Source organism: Bubalus bubalis, chromosome 2 (assembly GCF_019923935.1).
Source record: "Bubalus bubalis isolate 160015118507 breed Murrah chromosome 2, NDDB_SH_1, whole genome shotgun sequence".
NCBI classification, from domain to species: Eukaryota; Metazoa; Chordata; class Mammalia; order Artiodactyla; family Bovidae; genus Bubalus; species Bubalus bubalis.
Genome location: NC_059158.1, coordinates 74605036 through 74629367, shown reverse-complemented (window position 1 = coordinate 74629367; position 24332 = coordinate 74605036). Strand labels below are relative to the sequence as shown.

General features: G+C 41.8%; 1 long non-coding RNA gene across 1 annotated transcript; it reads left to right on the top strand.

The window, feature by feature from the left end:
• Window positions 1-21940: 21940 nt before the first annotated feature.
• Window positions 21941-23982, top strand: LOC123328474. Its single transcript, XR_006543326.2, has 3 exons — window positions 21941-22126; window positions 22480-22616; window positions 22885-23982. It is a non-coding gene; the product is annotated as an uncharacterized LOC123328474 (long non-coding RNA).
• The last annotated feature ends 350 nt before the right edge of the window (window positions 23983-24332 follow it).

The following is a 24332-nucleotide window of genomic DNA, read 5'->3' as shown; positions in this document are numbered from 1 at the left end:
ACAAAGGCTGAGCGCCACAACTATTAAGCCTGTGCTCTAGAGCCTGGGAACCACAACTACTGAAGCCTGCGCCCCAGTTCCCATGCTCTGCAACAGGAGAACCCACTGCAATGAGAAGCCTGCACACCACAGCTAGGAAGTAGCCCCCACTTGCCACAACTAGAGCAAAGTTCACACAGCAAGGAAGATCCAGTGCAGCAAAAATAAGTAAATAAATAAGCTTATTTTAAAAAAGAAATGAATTTATCTTTATGGGTTGGAGTAAATCATGCAATTGCTCTGCAACATTCCAATCAGTATTAGAAGCAAAATCATACGTTAGAACAGAGCACAAAAGCACTAAGAGCCAGACAGCTTTCTATGGGTTTTTATAGCTAATGAAGTTCCAGACATAATCAGTTCCTCTCTCAGCTGTATTTTATCCTGAGAACCTGTTTTTTAGAATTTCTAGGCTTGGCATCTTTAAATCTTTGTTTTTTTAGTACTTTAAAGATGTTACTCCACCGGATGGTTTGTGTTTTTGCTTACATTTTTTCTGACAAGAAATGTTCTGTCATTATCTGTGTTCCTCTGTACTTGTGTTTTTCCATCCCTTTTGTTTGCTTTTAATATTTTCCCTTTGTAATTTGTTTTAATGAATTTGATTACGATGTGACCGTGGTATAGATTTCCTTGTGTTTCTTGTGCTTGGGCTTGTTGAACTTCTTGGATCTAGTTTTTATCAAATTTGGAAAAATTTTGGCTCTTATTTCTTCAAATTCTTTTTCCGGTCACCACACCCCCTTCACCTTTCCATCAAGGCTCCAATTACATGTATGGTAAGCTGCTCGACGTTAGCCCACAGCTCACTGATGCTCTGGTCCTTTTCTTCCTCCAGACTTATTTTTGTCTGGGTTCATTGTGCATAGTTTATATCACCATGTCTTCAAACTCACTCCTGATTTTCCCCCAGTATCTATTCTGTTAATTAATCCTATTCAATGTCATAGTTTTCATCTCTGGAAGTTCAGTTTGTGTCTTTTTGCAAATCTACTGTGTTTCTACTTAACACGTTCTGTCTTTCCTCTAGATCAGGATCGGTCCTTTCCTCTAGATCAACTTGGGCGCTACTGACACTTGGGTTTGGACGATTCTTTGTTTAAGGGGTGGTCCTATGCATTGCAGCATGTTTAGCAGCATCCCCTAGCTTCTACTCACTGCACGGCAGTAGCACCTCTACCCTCCATTTGTGATAATTGAACTGCCTCCAGACATTCCCAAATGTTGGCTGGGGGAAAAAAATAAGCCCTCTCTTAAAAACTACTGTGCTAGATTTTGGGACATATGTGGTACAGTTATGAGAACTATTTAAATGTCATTGTCTTCTATCATCCATATCAGTTTTCTCCCAATTTCTATTGATTGAATTTTCTCTTTAGAAATTTCCTGCTTCTTCACATGCCTGATAGCTTTTTTTTTATTATATGCCAGACATTGTGACATTTACTTTGTTGGCTATGAGTATTCTCATATTCCTATAAATATTCCTAAGCTTTCTCCTGGGATGTAGCTAAGTTACCGGGAAAAAAGATTGATCCTTTCAGGGCTTGCATTTAAGCTTCATTAGGAAGGACCAGAACAGCATCTAATCTAGGGCTAATTTTGTACTACTACTGAAATGAGACCCTTCTGCATGCTCTACCCAATATCAGATATATAAACATCTGAATGCAGAGTTCCAAAGAATAGCAAGAAGAGATAAGAAAGCCTTCTTCAGTGATCAATGCAAAGAAATAGAGGAAAACAACAGAATGGGAAAGACTAGGGATCTCTTCAAGAAAATCAGAGATACCAAAGGAACATTTCATGCAAAGATGGGCTCAATAAAGGACAAAGATGGTATGGACCTAACAGAAGCAGAAGATATTAAGAAGAGATGGCAAGAATACACAGAAGAACTGTACAAAAAAGAGCTTCACGACCCAGATAATCACGATGGTGTGATCACTGACCTAGAGCCAGGCATCCTGGAATGTGAAGTCAAGTGGGCCTTAGAAAGCATCACTATGAACAAAGATAGTGGAGGTGATGGAATTCCAGCTGAGCTATTCCAAATCCTGAAAGATGATGCTGTGAAAGTGTTGCACTCAATATGCCAGCAAATTTGGAAAACTCAGCAGTGGCCACAGGACTGGAAAAGGTCAGTTTTCATTCCAATCCCAAAGAAAGGCAATGCCAAAGAATGCTCAAACTACCGCACAATTGCACTCATCTCACACGCTAGTAAAGTAATGCTCAAAATTCTCCAAGCCGGGCTTCAGCAATATGTGAACTGTGAACTTCCTGATGTTCAAGCTGGTTTTAGAAAAGGCAGAGGAAACAGAGATCACATTGCCAACATCCGCTGGATCATGGAAAAAGCAAGAGAGTTCCAGAAAAACATCTATTTCTGCTTTATTGACTATGCCAAAGCCTTTGACTGTGTGGATCACAATAAACTGTGGAAAATTCTGAAAGAGATGGGAATACCAGACCACCTGACCTGCCTCTTGAGAAATCTGTATGCAGGTCCGGAAGCAACGGTTAGAACTGGACATGGAACAACAGACTGGTTCCAAATAGGAAAAGGAGTTCGTCAAGGCTGTACATTGTCACCCTGTTTATTTAACTTACATGCAGAGTACATCATGAGAAACGCTGGACTGGAAGAAACACAAGCTGGAATCAAGATTGCCGGGAGAAATATCAATAACCTCAGATATGCAGATGACACCACCCTTATGGCAGAAAGTGAAGAGGAACTCAAAAGCCTCTTGATGAAAGTGAAAGTGGAGAGTGAAAAAGTTGGCTTAAAGCTCAACATTCAGAAAATGAAGATCATGGCATCCAGTCCCACCACTTCATGGGAAATAGATGGGGAAACAGTGGACACAGTGTCAGACTTTATTTTTCCAGGGTCCAAAATCACTGCAGATGGTGACTGCAGCCATGAAATTAAAAGACGCTTACTCCTTGGAAGGAAAGTTATGACCAACCTAGATAGCATATTCAAAAGCAGAGACATTACTTTGCCAATAAAGGTTCGTCTAGTCAAGGCTATGGTTTTTCCTGTGGTCATGTATGGATGTGAGAGTTGGACTGTGAAGAAGGCTGAGCGCTGAAGAATTGATGCTTTTGAACTGTGGTGTTGGAGAAGACTCTTGAGAGTCCCTTGGACTGCAAGGAGATCCAACCAGTCCATTCTGAAGGAGATCAGCCCTGGGATTTCTTTGGAAGGAATGATGCTAAAGCTGAAACTCCAGTCCTTTGGCCCCCTCATGCGAAGAGTTGACTCATTGGAAAAGACTCTGATGCTGGGAGGGATTGGGGGCAGGAGGAGAAGGGGACGACAGAGGATGAGATGGCTGGATGGCATCATTGACTCAATGAACGTGAGTCTGAGTGAACTCCGGGAGTTGGTGATGGATAGGGAGGCCTGGCGTGCTGCGATTCATGGGGTCACAAAGAGTCGGACACGACTGAGTGACTGATCTGATCTGATCTGAGGAAGGACCAGAACAGCATCTAATCTAGGGCTAATTTTGTACCACTACTGAAATGAGACCCTTCTGCATGCTCTACCCAATATCCCATGAACTGTGATGTTTTCCAGTTTGGCTGGTGGGCATTGGCACTATTTGTGGCACTGAGTGAGCTCCTTACTGGTGGTTCTTTACATGATCTAGTATAGTTTTCTCAAATGCATGTGCTGGTAAGCTCTCAGTCGAATACTTCCGGGGGCACCTCTGGACATTTGGGGGGGTTCTATCTTTCTGAGAAGTTTTCTCCTCTCTGGTTCTTTGTTCTGCAATCTCCAGCAGTTTGGGCCTCTCTCTTAACTTCATCTCTCCAACTCCCAGTTCCATCTGCTCCACTCAAAGATCATTGCTTTCCGCTGGGGTTCTCCTCCTGCACTACAGCCTGAAAACTCTCTCCAGGAACTGAACTGGGATAATTGTTGAAGTCACCTTGCTATGCTTCCCATCTCTCAGGGATCACTGTCCTTCATTATCTAATGCCTAACATCTAAAAAATAATTATTTCATATATTCACTATTTCATCTGATTTTTTAAAGTTGTTTCAGGGAAGTGGGTCAATCTGGGTTTTGTTACCCCATCTTGACTGAAAATGAGTACCTTTTTTGTTTTGTGGTTGCGCTAGGTCTTCGTTGATGTGTGGGCTTTCTCTAGATGCAGCGAGCAGGGGCCACTCTTTGTTGAGGTGCACAGGTTTGTCATGAAGAGCACAGGCTATAGGTACACAGGCTTCAGGAGTTGCAACATGATGGCTTAGTAGTTGTGGTGCTCAGGCTTAGTTGCTCTGTGGCATGTGAAATCTTCCCAGACCAGGTTTCAAACCCATGTCCCTGGCATTGGCAGGCAGATTCCTATCCACTGAGCAACCAGGAAAGTCCAAAGTGAGTACATTTTTTTTTTAAATGTGTACATTTTTAAGCTACTTGGAATTTACATGGGCATTAAACTTTCTGAATTATTGAATTTCTGAGAATAACTGTACTTTACTCTCACTCTTGATTGGAAAGTTTGAATTGAAATAAAATTCTATTCCACATAATTTTCACTACAAACTAAAGGCATTTCCCCCTTTTTTTGAGCATCCAGTGTTGTATATGAGAAGTCTGATGTTTGTTTGAGTCTTATTCCTTTGTAAATAACATTTTCTCTTTCTATAAGATTTTAGACTCTTGACCTAGTGTTCTGAAATTTCAGAGTGATCTGTTTTGGTACATATTTCAAAAAAAAAATAATAGCTATGAAATCATGAGTTGACTAATTTTAATTTTACAACCCATTATAAAATAAGCATATGATCATTAAGATGAAAAAACATTTATCATACCATTTAAAATCATCTTTAGGGAGACATATGTATACTTACAGCTTCCCTGGTGGCTCAGTGGTAAAGAATCTGCCTGCAATGCAGGAAATGCAGGAGTCGTGGGTTCTATCCTAGGGTCTGGAAGATCCCTTGAAGAGGAAATGGCAACCCATTCCAGTATTGTTGCCTAGAAAATTCATGAACAGAGGAGCCTGGCAGGCTCCATGGGATCACAAATTGTCAGAATGACTTTTCGATTAAGCACACACGCACACATGTATATTATGGCTGATTCATGTTGAACGGCAGAAACCAAGACAACATTGTAAAGCAATTCTCCTTCAATTAAAAATTAAAAAAAAAAAAAAGACTGGAAGCTACCCAAAACAATTATCTTTAGTATCACCAGTGTTATATCTTCTACCTTTTGGGAAACTTTGGATTAAAACACAGTGTTAAACAGCAAAGGAAACCATAAACAAAACAAAAAGACAACCTACAAACTGGGAGAAGATATTTGCAAATGATGCCACTGACAAGGGATTAATTTCCAAAATATACTAACAGCTCATATAATTCAAGTAAAAAAAAAAAAACCCAACCAAAAAATGAGTAGGAGACCTAAATAGACCTTTCTCCAAAGAAGACATACGGATGGCCAATGGGCACAAGAAAAGATGTTCAACATCACTAATTACTAAAGAAATGCCAATCATAACTACAATGAGGTATCACCTCACATTAGTCAGAATGACTATCATTAAAAAGTCTACAAATAGTAAATACTGAAGATGGTATGGATAAAGGGGAACCCTTCTACATTGCTGGTAGGAATGTAAATTGGTGCAGCCACTATGGAGAACAATATGGACATTCCTTAAAAAGTAAAAATAGAGCTACCATATGATCCAGCAATCCCATTCCTGGGAATATATCCAGAAAAGATCAAAATTCTAATTCAAAATGATACATGTACCCCAAAGTTCATGGCAGCATTATTTACAACAGCCAAAACATGGAACTAACCTAAGTGTCCATCAATAGGAATGGATGAAGAAGATGTATGTGTGTGTGTATATATATATATAATGCAATATTAACTCAGCCATAAAAAAAGAATGAAACATTGCCATTTGCATCAAGGTGAATGGACCTAGAGGTTATCATACTGAGTGAAGTCAGACAGAGAAATATTATATCACTTATATGTGGCATCTAAAAAATAATACAAATGAACTGATTTACAAAACAGAAACAGACTCACAGACATAGAAAACAAACTGTGGAGAGGAGGGATAAATTAGGAGTATGAGATTAACAGATACACGCCACCACATTTAAATACATAGACAGCAAGGATTTACTGTGTATACCACAGGAACTCTATTCAATATCTTGTATAAACCTATAATGAGAAAGAATTAAATTGTAAATACACGTCTATATATATGTATAACTGAGTCACTTTGCTGTACACCTGAAACTAATACCATACAATATTGTCAATCAACTCTACTTCAATTTTTAAAAAGCACAGTGTTAAGAAAATGTATAATAGATCATCAGGGAAAACTCAGAATAGGTGAAGATTACTAGGTATCTTCTCAATGGTTGTTGTCTAGGTGATCCTTTGGGGTTATTTTATTATATAGGTGTTTGTGTTTTCACGATCCTTGGGCAATTTTACCTACAACTCTGTAAGTTGTAGAAAACTGATGCAAAAGAGTCTTATCTGTAGACGTGACAATAAATCGTCTCTGTTGGAGGTGCAATTGATTGTCACTATGTAAAAGAGAGGGCTTCCCAGGTGAGGCTAGTGGTAAAGAACCCACCTGCCAAAGCAAGAGACATAAGAGACGTGGGTTCAGTCCTTGGTCAGGAAGATCCCCTGGAGTAGGGCATAGCCACCCACTTCAGTATTCTTGCCAGACAGAGGAGCCTTGTGGGCTACAGTCTATAGGGTCACAAACGGTCGGACACAACTGAAGTGACTTAGCACACATGTAAAAGAGATGATTCCAAACATTACATTTCCTATAAATATTATTTTCTCATTCATTGGTAAGTTCATTTCAGCATTCCTGATTGCTGTTATATGTGTTTGTTCTTTGAATTCTCCTTTGAAAAGGTTTTAATCTCTTACTGTTTCCTTCATTAATTATTAATGAGTTAAATAAGATCTTTGACCTGTATGTTTTTTATTTATCTGAAAAATCATGATTTTGCCTTATTTTTAACTATATTTTATTAATAGCATATATGAATTATTATAATGTTCATTATTATTATATTTATCATGTTTGAGAGGATTTGGAGAACACTTCAAATTGGCCTTTGGAACAAAGTATATTTTTTTATATGAGTGAGAACTTTTTATTCCACTTCATGAGTACAGACTTTAAGAAATAAAATAACAAGGCTATTTTTTAACGTATAAAATAACAATCTACACATGTATAAAGTATATAGCAGGTATCTTTGAGTCTCTAAAGCTCTAGAGAAATAGTGGCATAAAATATATAATCAAATAATCCATCAGAGGAATGCCCCATGTTCTAACACCTAACCGTAGTCATGAAGTCAACATCAAATGATGTTTGGCTCTCAAGGGCATCACTTCATTAAGAGACAATTTCACTGCGAGTTACATGGACTTTGAATAGATTGATACAGATACACTTATAGGGAGAGTGGAATATTTGAAAAGAAGGATGTGGGCTCACATTTTATTAATGCCTATTGCTCCTTTGCATTTTTTGGGTTGAGGTCTGCAAACTTCCCTCTCAAACAGATGGATAAAAAAATTAAAAAAAAAAAACAGATGGATATATTTCTTGTCATTCTGATGAGGTTGTAAAGGCAATCAATTCATTGCTTGCAAACCTTGCTTGTTTGATCTTAAGTTCCCGGGATAAGAGATAAAAACCAAAATAAAACAAATCTGGTTTCCTTAGTAAAAGATCTCTTCCCGTCTCTATCCTGAAACTAGCGTTAGTTTTATTAAACAGCTGATGAAGGAGTAGAGCACATAGAAAATCTTTGTTTACAGCTCAAAACAGAGCAGACTTTCTGGATCCTATTTCACTGCCCCCATGTTTGATCACGATCACTTCTTTTAATTGAAGTATTGTTGATTTAATTTTTTTTACCTTGTTTAATTTTTTCTGAACTTTTTATTTTATATTGGGATATAGCTGATTAACAATGTTGTGGCAGTTTCAGGTGAACAGCAAAGGGACATAGCCATACATGTCCTTGTATCCGTTCTCTCCCAAACTCCTTCTCTCATCCAGGTGAAACAGAGTGCATTTTTGCTAAGTCCTGGCTTTGAATCAAATTCTCTGTAACTGGCCACCCATTTTATAAACAAAGTTTTGTTGGCACACAGCCACATTCATTCATTTACATATAGAGTTACATATACATAACAGAGACGAATGACCCACAAGCCTAAAATATTTAATATTTGACCTTTTGTAGAAAATGTTTGTTGACACTTGTTTTGCGATATGACACGAAGCTGCTTTCTCATGTTAACCATAGATGGAGATTCTACTACTTTTTAAATTTGAGATGGTTAGGGTACAATGGATGTACAATACCATTTGCAGGGAAATGGATGAACAATACCATTTGCAGGGAAAGAGGGAGCTTCTTCATCTGGGAAGACTAAACAGCATAGTGTTTAGCATCTCCCACTGGCCTTGAAGTTAGAATGCCCTGGGTTTGAATCCACACTCCATTTACAGCTGAGAAAGCTTGATTAGCGTGTTAAACCTTCCTAACCTTTAAATTTCCTAAGCCTCAGTTACCTAATCCATAAAATAGGGATAATGATATCATATATGGTAGGTGTAAGAATTAAATGAGCTATACAATACGGTGGCTCAGTGACAAAGAAACCTACCTGCCAATGAAGGACACACAGGAGACGCAGGTTCAGTTCAATCTCTGGGTCGGAAAGATCCCTTGGAGGAGTAAGTGGCAACGCATTGCAGTATTCTTGCCTGGGAAATCCCATGGACAGAGGAGCCTGGTGGGCTATAGTCCATGGGGTCAGAAAGAGTTGGAGACAACTCAATGACTGAGCACAATATGTAAAGAAATTAATAACCAGGACACAGAAATCCATGTTATTGGACCTGGGCAAACTCTAGAAAGCACTGAAAAATTAGATCTGTGCCTGCTTTTGTAACCTTTTAAATAAAGTTCAGTATCTGTTGCCAATCTACCCACTATTCCAATGAAATTCTCTTCTTCCTACTCAAGAGGTAAAGCACTTTGGTTAGTTGGGGACACTCCAAGAGCAAATCTCGCTAAGGTATCCCTAGCAAAATCTCATCCTTATTATGGTAGACCTATTGTTAAAAAAGAAAAAAAAAAGGCCCCAATTATTCTCTTCTAGGTCTCCATACCTCTTATGACGTGACTTATGATGTAGAGGTGGAATCTGTTTTCCCTGGCTTTGAATTCCTACTGGCCTTGTTACTTGCTTAACCAGTAAATACAGCAGAAGTGGATGTGCCAGCTCTGAGTGAAGGCCTGGAAGAAGACTTACATGCTTCTGCTTGCTCTTTTGAAACCCTGCCTTCACCACGATGACAAGCATGGGATCCTGCTGAAGGATGAGAGTGTCAAGATGAGCAATCTCATCCATGAACATCTGGCTTCAATCAGCTACCAGGTGACCAGCCGGCTGATCACAGACTCCAGTGATTCCAGCTGAGATCAACCAAGACCAGCTCAGATCAGCAGAATTACCTAACCACTTTATAGATTCCATGAGCAAAAATACACGTTTATTGTATGAAGATACATAATATAAATTATGTATCCCAAGATAAATTAATATCTGATCATTTCTATCATTGTAATCTTGGCTACCGAATGATTGTTCTCTGCTGTTATTTGCTAGGGGAGTGCTGAGCATACATATCTCACACATAAAACGAGAGCGATAATCTGACAATGTGGATCTAATTCAGCCCTGTTGTATCAGGACGCTGCTGAAATGACTGATCCACATGCATACTCAAGGAGAGAATTTCCTGTGAAAAACTTAAACAGAATTCACACCTTTGGCTACAACCAGTAACAGAATTTTGAGAACTTTTAAAGAAAAGAGGTAGGTAGTCATTCTATTTACAAGACCAGTTCTTACAATAGGGACCATTAGAAACAAAATTTGCATGACAAAAGGACTTCTGAGTCCCCTCTGGTTGGCCTCCTGTTTAGAAATAGTAGTTAATGAAACAAAACTGAGTACTGCTAGAAAATGCACTGTTCCTTGGGACTCTAACAAAAAGTGACATGATTATATTATGGCATGTTTTTCCCAAGGCAGTTACAAACAAATAAAACATTCTTTCTGGGCCTCTGGTGTTCCCTTGTGATTTTGAGCTTGACTATGCCTTTGCCTTTCCCCTGTACTGACACTCTGCCATCCCGTGTCATTTTAAGCCGGTCATTTAATATGTACTAGGAAGTTGTTGGATAAGCTTTCATGTCTCTTCTATCCCATGTCAGTCACAGATACAATTTTTTGCTTACCAATTTTTGTTCTCAGTCATCAAACATTTATTTCGTATCTATGATGTTCCAGGCATTTTCCCAGTCACTGGAGGTACAGCAGTGAATAATGAGACATAGCCTTTGCCCTCACATGAATAATGATAACAAAAATGACAGCAAGCATATCATTAACAATAACTGATACCATACTACATTATAGGTTCTGAAACACTTTCATAGGCATTTTTTGTATTTGACCTTCACTGTGGTGCTCTTAAATGGTAGGACAAGATACCATCATCTGCATTCTACATATGAAGAAACTGAGACCCCATAACATTAAGTAACTTGGCCAACCTTATAAGAAACTCATATTACCACTTAGGATTTAGAAATTTCAACCTCAATTATTAAATATATATATATATATTATATTCAAATCAGATCAGTCGCTCAGTCATGTCCAACTCTTTGCGACCCCATGAATCGCAGCACGCCAGGCCTCCCTATCCATCACCAACTCCTGGAGTTCACTAAGACTCACGTTCATTGAGTCAATGATGCCATCCAGCCATCTCATCCTCTATCGTCCCCTTCTCCTCCTGCCCCCAATCCCTCCCAGCATCAGAGTCTTTTCCAATGAGTCAACTCTTCGCATGAGGTGGCCAAAGGACTGGAGTTTCAGCTTTAGCATCATTCCTTCCAAAGAAATCCCAGGGCTGATCTCCTTCAGAATGGACTGGTTGGATCTCCTTGCAGTCCAAGGGACTCTCAAGAGTCTTCTCCAACACCACAGTTCAAAAGCATCAATTCTTCAGCGCTCAGCCTTCTTCACAGTCCAACTCTCACATCCATACATGACCACAGGAAAAACCACAGCCTTGACTAGACGGACCTTTGTTGGCAAAGTAATGTCTCTGCTTTTGAATATGCTATCTAGGTTGGTCGTAACTTTCCTTCCAAGGAGTAAGCGTCTTTTAATTTCATGGCTGCAGTCACCATCTGCAGTGATTTTGGACCCTGGAAAAATAAAGTCTGACACTGTGTCCACTGTTTCCCCATCTATTTCCCATGAAGTGGTGGGACTGGATGCCATGATCTTCATTTTCTGAATGTTGAGCTTTAAGCCAACTTTTTCACTCTCCACTTTCACTTTCATCAAGAGGCTTTTGAGTTCCTCTTCACTTTCTGCCATAAGGGTGGTGTCATCTGCATATCTGAGGTTATTGATATTTCTCCCGGCAATCTTGATTCCAGCTTGTGTTTCTTCCAGTCCAGCGTTTCTCATGATGTACTCTGCATGTAAGTTAAATAAACAGGGTGACAATGTACAGCCTTGACGAACTCCTTTTCCTATTTGGAACCAGTCTGTTGTTCCATGTCCAGTTCTAACCGTTGCTTCCGGACCTGCATACAGATTTCTCAAGAGGCAGGTCAGGTGGTCTGGTATTCCCATCTCTTTCAGAATTTTCCACAGTTTATTGTGATCCACACAGTCAAAGGCTTTGGCATAGTCAATAAAGCAGAAATAGATGTTTTTCTGGAACTCTCTTGCTTTTTCCATGATCCAGCGGATGTTGGCAATTTGATCTCTGTTTCCTCTGCCTTTTCTAAAACCAGCTTGAACATCAGGAAGTTCACAGTTCACATATTGCTGAAGCCCAGCTTGGAGAATTTTGAGCATTACTTTACTAGCGTGTGAGATGAGTGCAATTGTGCGGTAGTTTGAGCATTCTTTGGCATTGCCTTTCTTTGGGATTGGAATGAAAACTGACCTTTTCCAGTCCTGTGGCCACTGCTGAGTTTTCCAAATTTGCTGGCATATTGAGTGCAACACTTTCACAGCATCATCTTTCAGGATTTGGAATAGCTCAGCTGGAATTCCATCACCTCCACTATCTTTGTTCGTAGTGATGCTTTCTAAGGCCCACTTGACTTCACATTCCAGGATGCCTGGCTCTAGGTCAGTGATCACACCATCGTGATTATCTGGGTCGTGAAGCTCTTTTTTGTACAGTTCTTCTGTGTATTCTTGCCATCTCTTCTTAATATCTTCTGCTTCTGTTAGGTCCATACCATTTCTGTCCTTTATTGAGCCCATCTTTGCATGAAATGTTCCTTTGGTATCTCTGATTTTCTTGAAGAGATCCCTAGTCTTTCCCATTCTGTTGTTTTCCTCTATTTCTTTGCATTGATCGCTGAAGAAGGCTTTCTTATCTCTTCTTGCTATTCTTTGGAACTCTAGTAGGATGATAAATCCCATATGTCTAAAACCCCAAATTCAAAATTAGCAATATTTTGACCATATTTTCTTCATCTCTCCCCCTTTTCCTTTGCAAAAGTATTTCAAGAACATCCTAGAGATCATGTTATTCATCTCTTCATACTCAACACAAATCGTTAAAAAATAAAGCATAATGTTAACATAACCATAAAGCCATTTCACACTTAACAATATCAATAATAATTACTTTGTCTTATTTAGATACAATTTTTTATGTTTGGGCTTCCTTGGTGGCTCAGCTGGTAAAGAATCCACCTGCTATGTGGGAAACCTGGGTTTAATCCCTGGGTTGGGAAGATCCCCTGGAGAAGGGAACAGTTACCCACTCCAGTATTCTGGCCTGGAATACTTGATGTTTACTTGAGATAGAATGCAATTTCAAGATTATTTTGCTATTCAGCCATATACTGACTAGCACAAATTAGTACAAATTGCCTCACCACAACAATTTGTTGGTTTCTAGATCACTCCTCTTCACGCAAAGCACATACTTTGTAGTGGAGAATATTATTTGCCCTCCAATGTCTCACCTCTCCCTTTTCCTTGTAGGTTTTTAAATCTAGAAACATGGTCATGAGGAATACTATATTTCCCAACATTCCTTGCAGCTGGATATGGCCATGTGAGCAAATTCTATTACATGAGATGTACAGTGTTAAATTAAGCTCCTGGGTAATGCTCTTAAGGGGAAAGAATACGTTTTCTGTTTCCTTTCCTTCTTTCTGCTGACTAGAAGGTAGAATCAGTAGTCATCCTGACCTATATGCGAGCATGCTATGTTGTTTCAGTCATGTCCAGCTCTTTGTGACCCCAAGGACTGCTGTCCGCCCGACTCCCCTATCCATGGGATTTCCCACTGGAGTGGGTTGCCATTTCATCCTTCAGGGGATTCCCGACCCAGGGACTGAACCTTTGTCTCCTGCATTGACAGGCGGGTTCTTTACTGCTAGAACCACCTGGGAAACCCATAAGACTTCTATGCCTGTGTCCTTAGTAACATAGGTGAGGCATGAAGAGAGGCATCAAATTCCTGATGATCACGGTGCTGCCATATGGGTTTAGAAGTAAGCTTCTATTCTGTTAACTTCAAGCCAATGTTATTTATCTTGGTTTCTGATTTTTTTGACACATGTAGCGAGATGAATCCTAACTTCCATACATTTCTGGGTACTTTTCCCCATCCCTCAGTTATGATGGAACTAGCACACAGAAAAATGGGTTAGCTCTGAATTCATGCCTCCAGATCTAATTTAACTATTAACTGAGATGTATTCCATTCAACTCAGTGTTTTAAAATGACAAATTGTCGATTTTTGAAATGTTGCTTTGAATCTGCCCTTGTAATATAATCCATATCTTTTCTGTCTTCTCAGTTGAAAGGTCACCCAAACAAACACACCAATTGGTTCTCTAAAAAAGTATTTTGTTCATAACATTTGCAGAAAGCATTCAGGGAAGAATGGAAAAGGCCTGAACTACGTATGTGTAACAAGCATTAGATAGTGAAATCAAGCCCAGCTTTGTGACCTGTCTCAGATCTCTGAAAAGGCATCACTGGTTTCAGAGCTGGTCTCAGTGAGCTACAATGAGCTGTCACAATTGATATAGACATTATCAGAAGATCACAGTGTCTGTACAGAAGTCCAACTATTATCTACATTTAAAAGTCCTACATTTAAAAGATATCTTATGTAATTTTACAGTTGATAAATCAACTCCTGATAACACAGTGAAATAGGACCAGGATATTAAAGCATTTAAACATGGGTTTTTAATTTATTAACCAAACATTAAGACATTTCCTCAGTATCTTTTAATATTAAAAAGGAAAAGAGTTATAGTAACAAAGAAAAGTATCGAAGTCTCTTTCAAAGGTGCAGGCTGATTTAGAATATTCCAAAGCTTTGCATTCAGAGAAGGCAATGGCACCCCACTCCAGTACTCCTGCCTGGAAAATCCCATGGGCGGAGGAGCCTGGAAGACTGCAGTTCATGGGGTCGCTGAGGGTTGGACACGACTTCACTTTCACTTTTCACTTTCATGCATTGGAGAAGGAAATGGCAATCCACTCCAGTGTTCTTGCCTGGAGAATCCCAGGGACGGGGGATCCTGGTGGGCTGCCGTCTATGGGGTCGCACAGAGTCAGACACGACTAGAGTGACTTAGCAACAAAAGCTTTGCATTATGTAATCAAATAGAAGCTAATAAAAAGGAATGCACAACTGAGAGACTGTCAATAATTCTCTATTAAAGCTGTCTATTACATTTTACTTTAAAGAGATGAGAGTGACCAAGTTATTAGATGAATATTTTTATTACAGTGTTTTGAGCCAAAAGAGAAACTGGTAGTTACTGAAATTCTGCACTTGCTGTTGTTCATCTGCTGATGAGTTGCATATGAGAGCAAAATGTTCATCAAAACACTGTAAACTTTACACTTGCAAGAAATTAGTGAAAAATAATTCTTAATAAAGAAGCATAGGGAATATGTAAATTCCTGCTTTACATCTCAGACAGACTTTACTATTTCTTAATGGATCACACAAAATATTAATACTTCTTTCTTACTTCTATGAATTCCAAACTGGGTATTTGTGTTTGGTGGGCAGTTGCAGAGGAAAGAATTTAATTTTCAACTGCCAGACAGTGAAAGATAGCTCTCAGGTATCTGTCAACTCTTTGCACTCTATTAGAAAGTTCCCTTTCCATGTATATACATATATTCTTAGAGATAGTATTTTCCAAAAGGGACTAAAACAGTATCTCATACTCTGAGTGCTCTTTTTACAATGTGATCTTAACACTCCTCCCATGGACAGCTGGAGTTTATGTCCTTGTCCCTCAAACCTGAGCAAATATTTGTGACTGTCCCAATCAAGAGATCACCAAAATACTGTGCTGTTTCATCTTGTTGTCTTGGGATATGGCTCTAGGCATTCACATATGTGCTGTGAGGAAGTCCAAACCAGTCTGCAAACATGCAGAGAGACCACATGGAGAGACCATGTATAGATGTCCCAGGAGTGCATGCTCAGTCACTTCAGTTGTGTCCGACTCTTTGCAACCCTAGGGACTGTAGCCCACCAGGTTCTTCTGTGCATGGGATTCTCCAGACAAGAATACTGAAGTGGGTTGCCATGCTCTCCTCCAGGGAATCTTCCCAACCCAAGAATCAAACCTGCGACTCTTGTGTCTCTTGCATTGGGAAGTGGGTTCTTTACCACTAGTGCCACCTAGGAAGCCCACCGAGCATCTAATGCCAGATAGTAACTGAATGAGTGAATGAAGACTTATCTGGATGATTCTAGTCTCTGATAGCTGAGTCACCACCACCATCCCCACCTTTGCGTCTTCCTAGCTGAGGCTTCAAATACAGTGGAGCAGAAACAAACCATCCATACCCTCTGTACTCAATCTGAATTCCTGAGTGGCTGGAAGGGGCACAAATGAGATGTTGACCAGAAGGTACAAACTTCCAAGTCATAGGATGAGTAAGTTCTGGAGGTCTAATGATTACAGCACAGTGACTATAGTTACTCACTCTGTATTGTGTACTTGAAAGTTGCTAAAAAGTAGACCTCAAATGTTGGTATCTCTACCATGACTACCACTACAAAAAAAAAAAAAAAAAAAGCAGGGGCAGGCAGGGGGTGGAGGACACTTCCCTGGTGGTCCAGTGGTTAAGAATCCATCTACTAAGGCAGGGGACACGGGTGTGGTCCCTGGTCCAGGAACATCCCACATGCCTCGAGGCAACAAAGCCTGTGCACCACGACTACTGAGCCCTTGTGCCGCAACTACTGAAGTTTCCACGTGCCCTAGGGCCCCTGCTCTGCAAGGAGACAGCAGCCTCACTCGCCACAGCTAGGCAACGCCCACCTGTAGCAACAAAGACAGCACAGCCAAAAATAAAAGAATAATTTTTAAAAGGTAATTATGTGAGGTTAACCTTATTGTGGTAACATTTCAAAATATATATTGTATCACACCAACCTGTTGTAGACTTACATTTACAAGATGTTATGTGTCAATTATATCTCAAAAAAGCTGGGAGGAAAAAGAAGCAATAGATCTCGTTAGTGATTCAGGCAGTTAAGAAAGATCCCTAGCTGGTACTGCTGTTTCTGCCTTTTTTTTTTTTTTTTTCCTATTTTGACTGAGAGAGTACTATGCATATGTTTGCAAAATTTTTTGTGGCTGTTCAGGATAAATTTATTATGGAGTAATTGTATTTTCCACAAATAGAAGCAATATTCTCTCTTTCTCTCTTTGTTTAGTTCTTACTGTGGTTCAAAATATAATTCCTCAAGTCAAAATATCTTCCCTCAATAGGGCAATCTAAAATAAAATGGAAGGACTGAAACCTTCTTTTTGTTGAGCCCTTATATTGCAGAGGAGGACTTCCTGGCCTGGGAGACTCTTGAGAGGAGGCATCTTATCAACAGGAGCAGAACTGCCCAGCACTTCGTTCTCTGCCTTTTGGGTTCCTCATACCGTAGCCTGAGATCTTGAAACCAAGCTTCCTTCTACTCAAGAGAAAGAATTTGGATATTTATAATTTACAAAGTCAGTTTGTTTTGTTAAGAAGAGGAATCTAGAGTTGTGTGCATTAGAAACATTATTGTGAGGGGAATTTTATTCAGAAGCAAATGAATGAATATTCTTACAAGTGTTTAGAGTCTCTTTACTCCAAAAAACCCTAATGTACAGCTTTTTTTCCTTCTCTACTTCACCTCCTTGAAATGCTAATACATATTTTATCAAATCTATAAAACAATGCTATGGGCATCACCCTCTCTCTTATTTCTTTATCTAACATCCTTGTTCACTTTGGGCAGTTGCTCACCTACAAAGATGTTTCCAGGGTTTCTCTGGTGGCTTAGTTGGTAAAGAATGCGCCTGCAGTGTGGGAGACCTGGGTTTGATCCCTGAGTTGGGAAGATCCCCTGCAGAAGAAAATGGCAACTCAATCCAGTAGTCTTGCCTGGAAAAATCCCATGGACACAGGAGCCTGGCAGACTGCAATCCATTCGGTTGCTAAGAGTCGGTCATGACTGAGTGGTTAAGCACAAGGTGTTTCCAGAAAGATTCTAGAGTGGACTATTGGCTCATCTACTTGTTTTTTTTTTTTTAACCTCACGCTAAGTCTCAAGGGGCTGATCTAAAGCCCTTGCACCATCCTCCCTCTTTTTTTTAAATTAAATAAACAAAGTTTTTACATTTGTTTTAGTGTTGCTTCTTACCCAGAAGCTCCACTGGCGGGTTGAGGCCTTTGTATGGTATCCAGTGATAGACGCTGAATTCCATCCTTACTGGTATTTGCTCCTTGGAGGTGAAAAAATAAATGTTTTATAAAGCTCAAATTGGCCTTATCAAACAAAACATCTCCTGGATCAGTGAGTGAGTGGTGACAGCAGGAGATAGCAGTGTTGGCCTCTCCAATAGAAGTCACTGCAGTTAATGGAGGCTATTATGGGGAAATTCTGGCAAGAAGTTTTCTTTTTCTTTTTTCTCTTCCTCCAGACAGCTAAAAAAATTTTCAAGAAAAAAATGTATTCAGTTGCTAGGGTAACTGTGGTTTCAAAACTACCATAACAAAAGCCAGATATCACATATCAAACTACCAAATTGTTAATTTGACTAGTATTTTAAAATAACTACTTAAAAGAGATGTTTTCTCCTTATCTAGCTATGGAGAACAGAGAAAAGGGGGAAATACGAGTTACATAAAGAGGAGAAGAGAGAAAAGGAAACTGGTAGATTCATTTAAGAAATGTTTTTGCTTTGCTAAATATGTGTTGGAAATAAAAATCCCTTCACCACATTATACATACATTTGCACGAAGGAATTATGTAGCCGGATTCAAACCAGAAGGAGGACTCTGGGTTATCCTGTTTTCAATTTCTCTTTCCACATTCAAACCCTGCTTGGGTTTTTAAGTGAACACTTATCTGTGGGTACTTAGCAAAGGAACTAGTCACTTAAGCGAGTCAGGCATGTTCTGAAATCTTTTTGTGCTTTTCCTGTGTCTTGCTTTTCATCACTTGATCTAAAGAGAATATGATAAAGCCATTAAGCACTTGGACTCTGGAGTCAGATGTGGCTATGTCTATATTCCTTTTCTATCTCTTACTAAATTCCTTTGACCTCTATGAGTCTGTTTCTTTATTTATAAAAATGGTATCAGGACAAATGACTAGGTTACTTCAATACATAAATTGCAAGGAAAGAAAAAGAGGGAGAGGGATCTGTGATTAAAAGTGACATTAGAGACTGAACGTGTTGATATTGCTTAGATCTGGGGGAAAAAACAATTGTAAAAAATAATTTATGAGATAATTGGAGAGACTTGAACACCAATTAGATGTTTGATAATATTAAGGAATTATTTCAAAAGTGTTTAGTATGATTATAACATGGTATAGTAGTTTGGTTTTTTTCAAAGGTTATTGTCTTTTGATATTTTAATAAGTAGTGGAATATTTACAAATGATATGATGTCTGAAATTTGCTTTAAAATAAGGTAGGAAGAAATGGATGCGATAGGGATTAAACAAGTTTGGCTAGGAGCTGACAATTATTGATGCTATGTGATCAACATAGAGGGGTTCATTATAATATACTCTCTTTTTTTAAATATATATATATATTTGGGAGTTTTCATAATAATAGTTTAAAAAGAGAGAGATCAATAATACCTGATAAATTATCCTGTGGATTAAATTAGATGCTATGTGTAAAGCACTTGACAGAGTGCCTGGCATGTAATACATGCTCAATAAACGTTAGCTATTACTGTTAGAGACATTTTCCGTCCCCCATGTGCAGACCTGTGAAAGTCTGACCATGAGATGTATTGCTGACTGAAGCAGCTAATCTCACTCCTTCCCAAACAGGCAGTTGCGGGCTGTCCTTGCATTCATCCTCCTTCAGTCTGATTCTGTACTAGGCCCTGTGGTTTCCATATGCACCAAAAGTCTATATTAGGGTAGCTGTTGATTTTACCTTTAGTTTCACAGAACGTTTTAGTTGGGAATTTCAGTGGCAAATGGGAGGCAACTATTAATAAGTACTGAGCATTTGCTAGGAATTTCCCTACACAGTTTTATTTATACTAACAATCCCTTCAAGTCGAAATTATTAGCTTCATTTTAGAGAATAAGAAACTGAGAAGCTTCCTGGCCCACTCAAGGTCACAGCATTAAGTGGTGGACCTTAACTTGCACCCAGCTCCTGAGAGTCCCAAAGGGCTTGTCCCCATCCAGAAAACCTGGACATCAGTCCTGTTGCCTTTCTTTCTTTCCTTGTCTTAGCTTAAAAACAGCCATAATATAGAAAAAGTTAAGTTGTCTCCAATCAAAGAAGTCTGATACTATGTGTCCTGTGGACTGACTGGCAGGCTGGTTTGCAGCAGGGCGGTGAAAGATCTGCATAGCTGGTAAGGAGAGTCAAAGGCTTGGTGGGAGCTTGAGGCTGGCAGACAGGATTCTCAGGAAGAAGTATTAGAAAAAGGACTTTAGGATTGCCCTGACATTTGTGTTTAATTTTCCTCTTGTTCTAAATGCTATTCAACTTTTATGGGAAGGAGAAAGTTAAAAAGAGATACCTTATACGAGAACTGTTCAGTTCCGAAAATTAAAACCAGCCAGCTACCATCCAGAACCATGGCCCCCATTCAAGTCCCAGCTGTCATTTAGTTCCGTGGTTGCGCTGACACCCTAAACTTGCAAATCATCAGCTGACTTTAGAATCCAGCTTATTGAAAGCCGGGCAATTCCGTGCAAGGCGAGTATCTGATTACAACCAAAGTTATTGGTTGTTTATATCGAACATTCCCAGGAATGCAACGGAGAAAAAGGCACCAGGAGAAACAAACCCTAGCGACCAAGTGCCCAAGAAGAGAGCGTTAGTATCTCAAACTGGAGGCGCAACCTCTTAGGCCCCACTCTAGCGCGACGCCAGAGATTGGGTTCTCGCCAAAACCACCGGGATGAGGCCCAGCTAATTAACCCTTTCCCTGCCGAGCCCAGAGGCCACTCCAGCAGCCAAGCTGCCTTAGGAGTCGGACATCACCTCCCGCCAGTGCGGACCGCCCACCTCCCCAGGCCTGCCCACTCCCTGCAGCGAGTCCCAGTAGCTCTACCTAGCGTTGGGCTAAGGTCTTCTTAATTAGGAAACAATAGCTGTTTAGGAAGATGCGCAAATACCCCAGAGCTCTGTGCTCTCGGGCTTGGGGTTCTCGAGAGTTCCCGCGGGGCAAGGAGCTCGGGGGCTCAGAGCTGAGGGAGAGGAAGAGACCCTGACCGCTGGCGGAGTCCAGGGCTTCGGGAATACAGCCCCACCCTCCTTCCCGGGCCCCGCCCTCAGTCTTCCTGTCTGGCGGGGACCTGCTGGTGGGGGACCACCCTCTTCACCGCTGCAAATTTGGAGCGGATGGGGCCAGAAGCCTCGGGAAGACGGCGCGGAACGCCGGCTTTAGCCGCTCGGATGTCAGGACGGTCCCCAGTCCAGTCTTAGGCCCCCGCGCCCGGCGCGTGGTGTCACAGCCAAGTCCTTTTCTTCCTCGAAGGGACCCGGCCCTCGATCCCTCGGAGGGTGGAGATTCCTCACGTTCCCTCCTCTCGCTCCCCCGGGTGGGATGTGGGATTAGGCTGGAGTGAATATTCCGTGTGCTCTATAATTACGCACACACTGAAATCTTCACCGTTGACTTAAGTTACTTGGCGCTGCGAGGGCTAGGGCCCCGTGTATTGATTAAACGCAGCCTCTATTTACCTAAACAATAAATGTAGAGATTAGCAACGTTCACTTGATCACAGCGATGGGGTTGACAATTAAGGGGCAATGCATCCCAGATGTAACCGAGCCTGCGGAGGCGAGGGGGCGGACTGCAGGCTTCTCGGAGGCGGGCGCTCGCGGGCTGCGGCAGTGAAGGTGCTGTGCGGGACGCCGAGCATGGGGCGGCGCGGGGATCACAGCAGGAGGCGGACCGGAGGCTCCGCCACCGGGAGGCCTATGGCCACCCGGCCGGGGAGCCCTGCCGCTGGCTTTGGGGGACCCGAACACCCCCAAGTCCCAGGGTGGCATCTGGAGCGCGGAGTCTATCTCCCCGAGGCTATGTCACCTGCCTCAAGGCCGTCTCGCCCGCTGCTGCCTGGCAGGGAAGGAGGATCGACGCCGCTGGCGCGTGCCCGAGTGAGTGTGTCAGTGTCATCAATGTGCATTCCGCCTGCGGCCGCGGGGGAGGGGGAGGGGCAGGAGGAGACGCACGTGTCTAATGTGTGCGGAGCTTCCCCTGCCCCTCTGAGTACCTGGCTCTGGATACTTCAGGATGGAGGTGGCAGTCTGGCCTCGCGATGGGGATGGATGTGACCAGAGAGGGCTCTAGATTGGCTGAAATTCAGAAAGCACGAAAGTGTCGGCCCAGGACAGGCCGGTTCTGGGAGATGTCAGAGGAGTGCCTGGATGCTTGGTGAGACTCTTAACCGACCTTCTTTCTCAGTCTCGCACTTAACTATAGAGCCCTGGGAAGTCCTAGGGGCGGAGGGGGGTGGGGAATGGAAGAAAACAACTCAGGGAAGAACTCAGAAGAGTAAGAGTAAGGATAATAAAGAACAGATGAGGGCAGTTGGGGGGAGAGGGGTGTGTGTGTGTGTGTGAAGTCATGAGCCATCTAGAAGAGTTTCCATATCCTGGGCTCCCATCGCAGGTTGGCTGCAAAAGACACAGGTGGCAACTCTCCCAGTGCCTGTAGTTTCTCTGTTCTCCCCCCTCTTCCTTCCGTGCTCCATTATCAACCCGTAATGCTTCCCATTCCACATATAGACACAGACAAAAGGATTTGTCCCAAACACCCATGGACAAGCCAGGACGGAGCCCTTTCCCGCCAAACCACTAAGGCCGGGAAATAGAGGGCGCCTGCCCAGGCTCTGGGCGCGGGAGCCCTCAAGAAGACTTGAGTGGTAAGAGCATTTAGGGGATTGGAAAAAGGGAAGGAGAAAGAAAGGGAGGAGAAAAGATGGGGAAAAGAAGAGGAGAAAGGGGGGAGGGGACCTACAGGGGCAGAGTTGAAAGTGGGGTTCGATTACGATCGCCCCTTCAGCGCCCAGGGTCTTTCCGCCTGCTGCCTCTCCCCCCATTTCAGAGCCGAGGGCGGACTGGGGGAGGGGAGATAAGACAAAGGGAATTCTCCTGTAGGAAGTGTGAAGTGCGTCTGTCCTCTCCTTGCAGGCTCTGGAAAAAACTGGCAGGAATTTCCTTGTCGTGAGAAGACGGACGAGTGTCTGCAGCACAGGAGACAACTACAAACAGACTTTGGGGCGGGAAAGAGGGCGGGAGGAGGGAGCCGGCAGGGGCCAGCTTTGATCGCCTCGGCTCTGTTGTGTATTTGCCTTCTCCAGTTTAGATTAGCTGAAATAGTCAGCTCTAGCGAGGAGTTCTGTTCCGAGGAGTTCCCCCTCCCTCCTCAGCGCCCCCTCCCCAGTGTCTTCTGCACGCGGGGAGCTGGGTCGAAGTCGCGCCTGAAACTTCAAGGGCTAATGGTTCTGTGTTCTGCCGTAATTAGGAGGCCACACAGCTCTCAACACACCGTTAAAACAAATCTGTAAGTCATCCTACCCCTCTCCCGGACAGACCCGGGGAAAGGCGGCAGCTGGGACCGCTCCCGGCTGCGTGCTCCGCGGGGGGAGTGGCGTCGCTGTGAATCCCGCCTTGGACTTTCTAAGCTCTTCCTTAGAAGAGAAAAGGGGCAAAGAATGGGCACCTCGCCATCTACCAAACGAGCCAGGCAAGCCTGTGTCTTTGCTTGAAAAGTTTTCAGAATAAATCTCTCTGGTGGTTCTAAACAGTGATGAAGAGAGGCTGGGCCTGGGTCTTCTCCAGAACAGTGAGATAATGGGAAGGATATGGAGTCGTCCTCCCCCCATCTCTTTTCTTTTCCCCAGTCCGTATAAATCAGCCATATAAATCGTTTGCATTGTTTAAGGTACATTGATCAATCTAATGGCTTGTAATGGGCTCCTAATTGCCACTTGCAGAGTTCTGCAGGCTCCTGTTTGAACAGGGACAGGTTCTTGATTCCAGCAGAAGTCCACCTTAATCTTCAGACTGGTTGATTACAGACCCAGGAAGAGCACTAGGATGACCAGGCCACAGCAGCCTCAGAGCCTCAGGGGAGAGAGGAAAGGGGACTTATTAGGGATATTTGCTATCCTTTTTGTTCTTTTTTCAAATTTCACTAAGGAGCAAAACCCAGGCTGTGATTTATTTAGTTAGACAAGATGATTTTGCTTTTATCAGACAAGAAATCTTCCTTATTTGCATTCCTTGTGTCTGTGTATAATACAGCAAAGAAGTTCCTTGGATACAAACTGCTCTCAGTCATACTTCTTTTTATTTACTTATTTCTAACAGTGCAACATTAGGAATTGTGATTGGAAATCCTACGGCTGGGGGCGGGTAGGGGTAGGGGACACTTGTAGAAGAAAAGCCAAACTTTCTCCAATAGGCATATTAAGTATGCCCAAAGTCCTGTTTCATAACTTGCAGTTGTGTCTCCTCTAAACCCTGGATGAAGGAGAAGTTGGAAGTCTCCTCAAAGGCTGCCTATGAAAATGTAAAACTGAGGAAACTAATATGCTGGCAAGGAGAAGCTGATGCATGATCAGAATTCCTTGGTC